General features: G+C 44.9%; 1 protein-coding gene across 9 annotated transcripts in view; it reads right to left on the minus strand.

Moving 5' to 3' along the window:
* The window catches only part of SMAD1 (SMAD family member 1), an 83581-nt gene extending 73658 nt beyond the window's left edge, over nt 1–9923 (minus strand). For 3 of the 9 annotated variants that reach the window (XM_086346515.1, XM_086346516.1, XM_086346521.1), the window contains exon 1: nt 9227–9451. The gene's annotated coding sequence lies outside the window, so the exon portion shown is untranslated. Of the gene's footprint in view, nt 1–264; nt 375–7738; nt 8074–8105; nt 8508–8535; nt 8666–9226; nt 9452–9729 lie in introns of those variants that run through there. The other 6 variants (XM_086346532.1, XM_086346531.1, XM_086346529.1 and 3 more) reach the window with 6 other exon arrangements.
* Between the last annotated feature and the right edge of the window lie 295 nt (nt 9924–10218).

The following is a 10218-nucleotide window of genomic DNA, read 5'->3' on the forward strand; positions in this document are numbered from 1 at the left end:
CTTAAGCATAATCTCTGACATCTCTCTTTCCCATTACTCTATAGTCAAATAACTACCAAGTGTTTTTTTCACTCACAAAACCCACTCCATCAGAGAGACAACTCAAAGTGCTTTCTTATCAATCTGCTGGCACATGGGCTTTACCCTCTCCAGCGCAAACTGCATGTTCAAACACCTTCAGTGACTTCCCAATGCTTCCTTATTCAGGCATGCTGAGGTCCTCAAATCCCCATCCAATTCCCCCTTGGGGAGCACCTCTCCTACCTCACTCTACAGCAGGGGTCCCCTACTCCAGGCACAGCAACCCACAGTGAAGAACTGGGCCACAGAGCAGGACGTGAGCGGCGAGCAGCGGGTGAACGAGGGAAGCTTCATGTGTATTTACAGCTGCTCCCCAGCATTCCAGTTGCGGCCTGAGCTCCGCCTCCCGTCAGATTAGCGGGCGGCACTAGATTCTCAAAGGAGCGCGAACCCTACTGAGAACTGGGCATGTGAGGGATCTCGGCTACACGCTCCTTGTGAGAAGCTAATGCCTGATGATCTGATTCTGCACTATGGTGAGTTGTATAACTACTTCACTATATATCACAATGTAATGATAACAGAAGGTGCACATCACGCTGATAGTGCATAATAAATGTAACGTGCTTGAAGCATCCCCAAACCATTCCCCACCCCCACCTCTGTCTGTGGAAAAACTGTCTTGGATGAAACTGGTCCCTGGTGCCAAAATGGTTGGGGACCGCTGCCCTGTAGGACCCTGTCAGGAATACCCCCTGTAGGAATACCCTCTGGAGCTGCATGCTAGCCTCCAGATCTGTGCTGTCCAAAAAAAGAGCTCACTGTTAATTAGGTAGCTATTTAAACATAAGTTAACGAAAATTAAAAATGTAGTCCCCAGTTGCACTAGCCATATTTTAAATGCTCAACAGCGTTAGTTACAGAACATTTCTATCACGGCAGAAAGTTCTCTTAACGCTTATGTTCCCTCCAGTCTTCCAAGCCGCTCCTCTGCCCCCAGGTCTCATCCTTTGGCCCATGCAAACCTACAGGTCCTTCCACACCACAGAAGACCTCATGTGTGCTCTCTGTACAACTTACCCCTATATTATTAACACTATGTAACAACTCTTGCAGTGTTGCATCCAATTTTTCACTTTTTTCTGTCTTCTCACTAATTACTGAGCCACTCTGAACTAATATAGATTTGCTGACTAAGTGAAGCATATGCTCATTACTACATCAAAATTATCAAGTAAGGAGACATTTCATACCCTTATCCTCCATTAAAAAGACATGTTCTCTTTCAGTTGAAAAAAAACAAAAAGATCTTGCATTTAGCTAACTAAATAATGACTTAATTTAATGCCTAATTATAATACTTGAAAGATAATTAGTTCCCTTTTTCTCTTGTGGTATTCGAAACTAAAAAAAAAAACAAAAAACTATAGAGGTCTGAAATACTTCAACTTTGCAAAAGCACACCGCAAAGAAACCACAAAAGATAGACAAAGAGAGGTAAAATGAATGAATACTTTGAGTAACTATACCCTAACTATTTGAGATTGTAGGAAAAAATACAATATAGCTGCCCTAAAATTAAAAGGAAACTACAAAAAAAGCATTAAATAAGTATGCATATATTTTTGAATCAAAAGCTAGACTCCTCCATCCTTTTCGTAAACATGACATTAGTGAAATTGTATTTTCATTATGAGGTTAAAAGCATATAAATGCATAACTGTTGTGTATGTTGTATGTGTTCCTTGAAACACAGGCTTGTCTGTCTCAAGAAAATTAGTTAAGTAATCAATCCACGCACCATAGACCTGGGTTCTAAATAAGGCTCCTATCTGAGCACACAAACCAAGCAGAGATTTGGGAGAATTGCCAGGCAGGGACTCCCTCAAACCGTAGTCTGAAGCTTTATCTTCAAGAGAGAATCTTCCCTAAAGTTCTCATTTTAGCTTATTAAAAAATCACAAAGATGTTAAGTTAAACTGCTCAAATACTGCACTTTCCAGTATCTGCCTAGAAACCTGATGCAGTTACTGGAGTTGAACCGTTTATTAAAGATTGGTTTTTCCCGTCTGAAAGACAGTTTTCATTATGCAAATGAATGTTCTACAGGGCCTGCTACTTCTGCAAGTCAGCCAGCAATAGCTGTAAATGTTACTTTTTTGCCTAGGATCAGCAGTATGTCTTTAAAACTGACACTATCTTAATAATGAACACAGTTTGCTTAAAAAAAAAAAAAAGTAAGTATTTTCTATATGTTGCAGCCAATAAGGTAGAACATTAACTTATCTGTTTAAACACTGTATCTTTTTTTGATCTTTAAAAAAAAGGTTGTGAAATAATTTATCTTCCTCCTACCTTCTTCTTTCCAAACTTTATATACTTCACAGAATCAAACTGTTTGCCTAATCTGAAACCTGAATCCTAATTAAACTTTGTTGGCACATTATACTTTAAAAGGATTTGTATTATTTTGTAATTTAATTTCTAAACATACCACATCAATTTATAATTTAAGGTCTTCATTGTAATGTTCTAATTTAAAACTAGCAAAATGAGTGTCAATTATAACATGAAGGGATTTTCCTATTGTTCTTTTGCTGTTATGAAGGATGACTGCTATATCACATTTTAGGGGTAATAACAGCTTTTTTTGCACTATGTAAATACTAGTGGAGATTCTTCTGTTACTAATAAAATGATTATTAAAATGTAAAAAAAAAATAATGAACAACAAAGTGAAGATTAGACTTAGATTTTAAGGAAATACATTCATGCAACTTAGCTTAGCTTTTTTTGTTTTCTTTTTAAAGAAAGTAACTCCAGAAGAAGTATTAAAAATACTTCAGGTATTTTTGGAGCAAATCAGATGACAGATCACCAGATTAGCTGGAATAGCTGCACTACGAGGTAATAACAGAAAACGGATATAAAGAGTCAAGAGATTTCAGTTCAAGGCAAAACGGAGATGCCTCTATTTGCTATTAAAGCATGTCCTGCTCATCTTGGTACCAAAATGTTAAGACCAGAGCCTCCAGGCTGGTGAATACACATTAAGACGCTTTTAAAGGGAATTTCCCCAGGGGTCCAGTGGTTAAGAGTCCATCTTACAATGCAGGGGACGCGGGTTCAATTCCTGGTTGGGGAACTAAGATCCCACAAGCCACAGAGCAACTAAGCCCGCAAGCCACAGCTAGAGAGTCCATGTGCCACAACAAAGATCCCATGTGTGGCAACTAAGATCCCACGTGTGGCAACTAAGATCTGATGCTGCCAAATAAATAAGCAAGCCTTGGTAAAAAAAAAAAAAAAAAGATGCTATGAGAGTGGGGTGCCTGCAGAGGGCATGGAGCACTTTTTCTGGTACTGTCCTGTGCATCTCTTCCATCTGGCTGTTCCTGACTTACATACCCTTTTACGATAAACCGATAACAGCGATTCAAAAAGAAAAGAAAAACCACAAACAGAAGTACAACAGAGAATACTTCATCAACCTCAATGTCATTTTATAACTAATGGCAAATTTCTCTACATTTTTATATTTAAATATCCCTTTTCTCCTTAGACCTTCCAATTCTCTCCCTAGTACCCCCCAGCTCCTTCCCTAAATACCTCAATCTTGAGCTTTTGGTGGGAAATGTGATTTTTTTTTTTTTTTTTTTGAGAGCTGAAAGAGATTCATATAGCAGAATTGCCTGATTTCATTTGAGCTTTGTATCTTGGATCTCCCATTTTCTAGAAAGGTTTCATTGATTAAATGAGGCATTTTCTTTTCCTTCTCTCAAAAAAAAATCAATTTTAATGTGTAAAAAAGTCTCTGTGAGGCTATCAGACTTTATCCCTTATCATCTCAAACAATGTTGGGCACACAAAGTCAGTATCGTGCCAAATAATGCTTCTTCCCTCCCCTCCCCAATTAACGCTGTATATAATCAGACCAAAAGCCCCAGGAGCACTGTGAAAGTGTTAGCTGGTCAGTTGTGTCCGACCCTTTGCGGCCCTGTGGACTGTAGCCCACCAGGTTCCTCTGTCTATGGGATCCTCCAGGCAAGAATACTGGAATGGGTTGCCATTCCCTCCTCCAGGGGATCTTCCCAACCCAGGAATAAAGCGTCTCCTGCACTGCAGGCGGATTCTTTACCATCTTAGCCACCAGGGAAGCCCAGGAACACTGCAGGCATGGTGGATAAAAAACAAACACCTGGGAACTTGACAGTGAGAGTGATCCAAGCATGGGCTTCCCTCCTCCAATCACTGGCTGGTGACTTCAGGCAAGTCCGCCGTCCCTCCCTGACGCCCGATCGCTCAACTCAACTCGATAGGAACCAACTGGAGCAGAAAGTCATCCGAGCAGTTTTTAACACTCAGTATCTCTACTCTTTGTAAAGGAAATTACAAATCCTGTGTTTATGAGCACACTTGGCAAGGCAGGCCCATGGATGTCCTTCACCTGAAATATCACGCAATTGGGGTACTTTTGTGTACACACAAGCTTACCAGAGCAAATAAGCATGTTTGGATTAGAGGATGCAAGTGAGACAGAGGATCCAGGGTTTCATCAGATTTCTTAAACAGCCCTGATGGCCCTGCCCCCCACCCAAATTTAACAATGGCTAAACTACAAGACTACACTAAAGTAGACATTAAATGTAAAGAAAAAAGTTTTCCAAAGAATTTGCAGTGAACGATTTGCATCTCAAGATGCAGTGTTTACCAACTGAAGGGAGATTAATTTTAATGAGATAAACAGAACTACTGGAACATTTTTTTAGCACCATCAGTTTGTGCTTTTATATAAGAAAAAAGCAAGGGAAAAGAAAGTGACCGGTTTCCAGAAAAGCAGAGATAAAACTAATTTGGCTTTGAAATGCATTACTTTTATGCCAGAATTATTCCTCCAATTATGTTCTGCTTAGATACGTAGGATCATTATGTTTCCTTTCTTAAGCACTTAAAAGACAACAGAAGATGACCCAGTAGAGCACAATAAGAGAAGGCAAATTTGCCTAAAAGCGTAAAAATAACAGTAAAGCTATGTCTATACCAGAATAATAAAGCCCAGCAGAACAATGTTGCGTTAGGTACTCTAGATATATTAATATATTTAAAAGCGAGGCTCTATGGGTGGGTGGGGGGAGACTCAAGACAGAAGCATATATTATGGTGGTGGTTTAGGTGCTAAGTCATGTCTGATTCTTGCAACCCCATGGACTGTAGCCTGCCAGAATCCTCTGTCCATGGGATTCTCCAGGAAGGAATACTGGACTGCCATTTCCTTCTCCAGGGGATCTTCCCGACTCAGGAATCAAACCCCGGTCTCCTGCCTTTCAGATTCTTTACCCACTGAGCTATGAGAAAAGATTCCATATATACTTAAAGCTGATTCACATTGTTGTACAGCAAACTAACACAACACTGTAAAGCAATTACCCTCCCATTTAAAAAAGTAAGTAAAAAGGGGGAGAACAGTTAAAAAAAGACAGACTCTAGAGTGAGGCTGCCTTGTTCATATCACTGCGAAGAATATAACCACTAGGTACGTAGCCTGAGGCAAGACAATGAATTGCTCTGAACTCAGTTTCCTTATCTGTAAAATGTGACAACAGTATTTAGGCAAGTTTTGAGGCTTAAATGAGATATGAGCGTTAAAGACAAGGATATGGTAAAAACCCGGGGGGTGGGGGGCGGAAATCAGCTACTATTATTTCTCCTACCCAAAGCTCCAAATCAGAGTCCATGACACCAATGATAAATAGGATCCACAGAAAAGTCAACCTCATTTTAGGCAGCAGCTTCGATGGTTACTTCCAAGCTTTTTTTAACAAAAGCAACTAGTAAACAGCAAAATTAAGTGATGTAGCTCTTTGTCTCTGACCCCACAAACTCATCCATAGACGTAACAGGCAGAGTAGCAGCTGAAAGATGAGTAGAAAGCAAGGATGAGGAGAGGCGAAGGTTCTAGAGGAGCAGTGCCCAACACTGTCCATCTGTGACGATTCGAACATTCTGTGCATACCTTGTGCAATGTGGTAGCCACAAGCCACATTAGCTGAGCATTTGAAATGTGGCTAGTGCTGCTGGGAAGATGAATTTTTATTTCATTGTAATTAATTTCAATTTAAATACCCACATGTGGTTATGGCTACCAGATTGGACAGCACAATATGGCTACCAGATTGTCATCCCCAGATGACAGATACACTGAATAAGGAGTGCCAGAAATTTAAGCAAAAAATAAGGATCTTTTTTTCCTGAACTGTTCATATGTTCAATTCAAATATTAGTGTCTGTTTTCAATAGAGACCTGGTAACTGATTAGTTCAAGAAATAACGTATCAGCAGATACATCAGTATAGTGCAACTCCATGTTAAGGATCAGAGATGCGAAGTATGTGGTCCTCTGATATTTTAGAAGGTCCCTAAGGCCAAGTTAAATTCAAGATCACATGAAGCATGATTCAGTGCAGGGATCAAAGCTGCAAAGGTCCTTATCAGCATCCCCAAAGCATCTGCTTGTCCACTACCAAATGGAAAGCTACTTAACGCAGACTTAACATCCCTTAATTTATCTTCAATTCTTTTCAGAAACTCAGAGTTCTGGAAGCCTTTCTTCTCTTCCAGAAATATGAGTTCCTCAGCAGTTCCGCATTTCCGCTATAAACAGAATCCATGTACCACCCATATCTGAAGGATAACGCCAGACTCCTGCTCAGCTGCCCCTGTAATATGGTTTAATTATGATGACTGAACTAATAGGCTGACATCATAGACTTTTACAGGCTGACCCCATGTCATCCTGATGTATCATTTTGCACCAGTTCAGTGCTGTAAATCAATTTAAGATCTCAAGCAGGTTGAAAAGGCTGGTAATGATGCTTTCTGTGCCGTCTCTGGAGACTCTACATTATACACAACTTACATTATTTATAAAGCCTCAATGATGCCTCCATTAGCCTTGTAAGACTACACAAATGAGATCTTTTATACACACACAACTTGGCCTTGATTATGGCGGCGACTGCAGCTTAAATATACTCATCTAATTACACTCAAGTTTATTCTTTTTCCAATCTAACCAAGTTATTAAACCCAGAATTACTAGAAATCAAAATTACAAACTGCAATTTAGTTTTCAACTAATAAATGTATTTGGAAAAATGAGACACTTCCTTTTAATGCTTCATTGAGCTCAGTAGAAAACTGAATTCCAAGAGGTATAAGTTAACATTTTAAATGGCCTAAAAATTGTCACTTCTCTAAAATGCAAAGGTCATCAGCTCTTCAGGGGTATAACACCAAAGGACACTGAAAAAAGGAAAATTGTATTTCGTTACATACCTATGGCTGGAGCGGTCAAAACTAAATCAAGGACAAATCCCTACCCTCAGAAGAAACCCGATCCTGCCCGGATCCTCCAGAGGCTTTGGCATCACCCACCTCTAGAAAACCATCTCCCAAACCCTGGTTACAGTTTCCTAAAGAATTGCAATAGTGCACAAATGTACACCACCTGCACAGAAATATCAAATAACTGCAAATGGGAAGGACAGAGGGAGAGGAGAGCACAAACACTTAAATCAGTTACAGCATATTCAGGCCTGGCCCCTCCAACAGAATAACACTGATGCAAAATATTTATACCACTGAAAAATCGCGGGGCCGTGAACATTGATTCGGGCCTGATTCTTTTTCAATTGTGGCTCCAGTACAGCTCTCCTACCTCCAATAAAGCATCAGGCGGTAATCAGAAACAAGAAAAATCAACACAGCGCAGACAACAGTTTTCTCATTGTGTTCCTGAATGTAAGCACGCTATCCACGGCAGGCCACGAGAGCGAGAAATGTTCTGAAATCAAGGCATTCTGCGATTGAGCGGCGTGCTCAAAGTTTCAGCAGCAGAACAGCACACCGAGAAATCAGGCAACTTCTGTGTCATTCCACCTACTCAAGAAACTTCAGCTACAACGGCAAGAGACCCTCAGGGGAAACAAACAAGCGGCCGGTTGTCACAGCCCTTACGACAACGATGCTTTCTCGGGAGATGGTTGGGAGACGCGCCCGGATTTTCAGAAAGGGAAGTGCCTTACCGGCAATCTTGCAAGTGCATGGAAACAACGTCCGCGCCGCAAAATAAACAAAAGCCGCAGCTACTGTAGTTGTAAGATCCTGCAGGCATCGGTTCCCCCGCCCTTCCCAAAGTACATCAAGAAAACGCTCTCCCTGGAAGCCTTCATATATAAATATATATATATATTAATCAACTAGAAAAACAAGCCCACATCTCTTTCACACCCACCACCCCCACCTTCCCGCAGCAACAACCCCGAGAAACACTTAACAAAGACCGAGCGCAGAGTAAATGAACAGTTGTTGCACCGCGAACTCACAAACACACATGCAGTGAGGCAATCGAATCCGGGAAAGGGAAAGGAATGAGACGACACTGCGACTCGGCGGGGGGGAGGGGGGGTAGGCGGAAGAGAAAAAAAAAAAATTAACACGCCGCCGCCGCCAGACCTTTGAATAAATTAGAGGGAATTTCGGTGCGAACTTTCCTTGACCTCGACCCCCAAGAGGCTGGTGGGGGCAGAGGAGGGAACCCGCCCCGCACGCGGAGGGACCCAGGGCACCGGGTGTCCCCCTGGCGCGAGCCCGGCTCCGCGGAAAGGGCAGCACCGGCGGCCGCCCTCCGACTCCCGCAGGGGTCGCCCGGGCCGGCGCGGGACACAATGGGCCCGCGGGCCGCGCCGACCGCCCAGGCCCGGCTGCAGGAAGGGAAAGGGAAACGGGCGGAGGGGGAGGGTGGCAGCGGAGGGCCGGGCGCAGCCAGGGCCGGGAGCCCGGGAGCCCGGGAGCCCGGTTCCCCACCGCAGACCCAACAAAGACGCGAGGGGCACCGCGGCCCGAGCCCTGCCCGGCTGGTCCGGCGCCGAGGGCAAAAGGTGGCAGGTTTGCTTCTTTAGAGCGGCCGGGAGGCGCCATCATGGGCGGGGGTGGGGGTCCCCCGATCCGCCCCACGCGGGGAAGAGACCCCCTCCCCGCCGCAGCCCGCGCCACCGGCCCCGCGCTACCGGCCCCGCGCTCCGTCGCGGCCACCCGGCCCGCCCCAGCCCGAGGCGGCGGCGGCGGCGCTGGAAAACCGGGGCGCCGAGGGGAGGGCGGGGACGCGACGGAGAGGAAAGTTGGGTTCGGGTCTGTTTCGTTTTACCGAGTTGGCTGCGCGCCCATCCGCGCGGGCGCACGAGTTGGCCGGGCGAGCCGGGTCCCCCGCGGCCCCGGTCCGGGTGGCCGGGCGCTGCGCCGCGCTGCGCTCGCAGGGTCCCTCCCCGAGCCTCGGCCCGGGCTCAGCGGCTCGGCCTCTCCTTCCTCCTCCCGCCCGCCCGCTCGCTCGCTCGCTCGCCCGCTCGCTCGCTCCCGGAGCCTGGATTGATCTGGTCGCGCTGGCGTCAGGGAGTCGGAGCCGCCCAGCCTCCACTCCTCGGCTGCCAATACTCTGCGCACTCGCCCGCCCGCCTGCTCGCTCGCTCACACGCGCACCCGCGCGCCGCCGCCGCCCGACCAGGGATCCTCTCCAAATTCCCGGCCCTGCCGGCGCGAGCGTTGGGCCCGCGCCGCCTCCTCCGCCTCCAGCCCCACGCCCCGCTTGTTCCAAGGAGAAAACACTACTGCCCCTGCCTCCTTGAGTCCAGGGGGAGCGGACTTGCGCCTTACCTGCCGGTGAAGTTTCGCTTTCAGTGTTTATTTCCAAAATGTTCATCCACACTCCCACCGTGCCCACCGAACCGCAATGGAAACGCGGAGTGCATTTTGACAATTACCTTTCGAGCTTCGCCTTTTTACTGTCTAATTTTCCTTGCCCCTCACTTACTCAGTGATTTGCAAGCCCCAGAAGTTGCTCGTACCCAGAACTGGATAACCTAATGACTATTGCCTGTGTTTATACCAAACCTTGAATCAATCAATACGTGTGTTTTATGCCAGTTCGGGATCTAATGATGCCAGTTGGTTACCTCGTTGCTCCAGATGACAAATGCCACAATAGAACTTTACAATTTTTCCATCCAGTTTCTAAGTCTTTCAAATGACATGAACTTCCCCAAATAAAACGAACTCCCAGCAACCTGATCTGCATAGACATTGACAGTGTCTTTTTGTAAGATTTAATTTTTCTCTTGGCCAGCTCTCTGTAAGCTGGCACGA

This window comes from Bos grunniens, chromosome 17 (assembly GCF_055505025.1).
Source record: "Bos grunniens cultivar Pamir isolate PY7600 chromosome 17, Bosgru_T2T1.0, whole genome shotgun sequence".
NCBI lineage: Eukaryota > Metazoa > Chordata > Mammalia > Artiodactyla > Bovidae > Bos > Bos grunniens.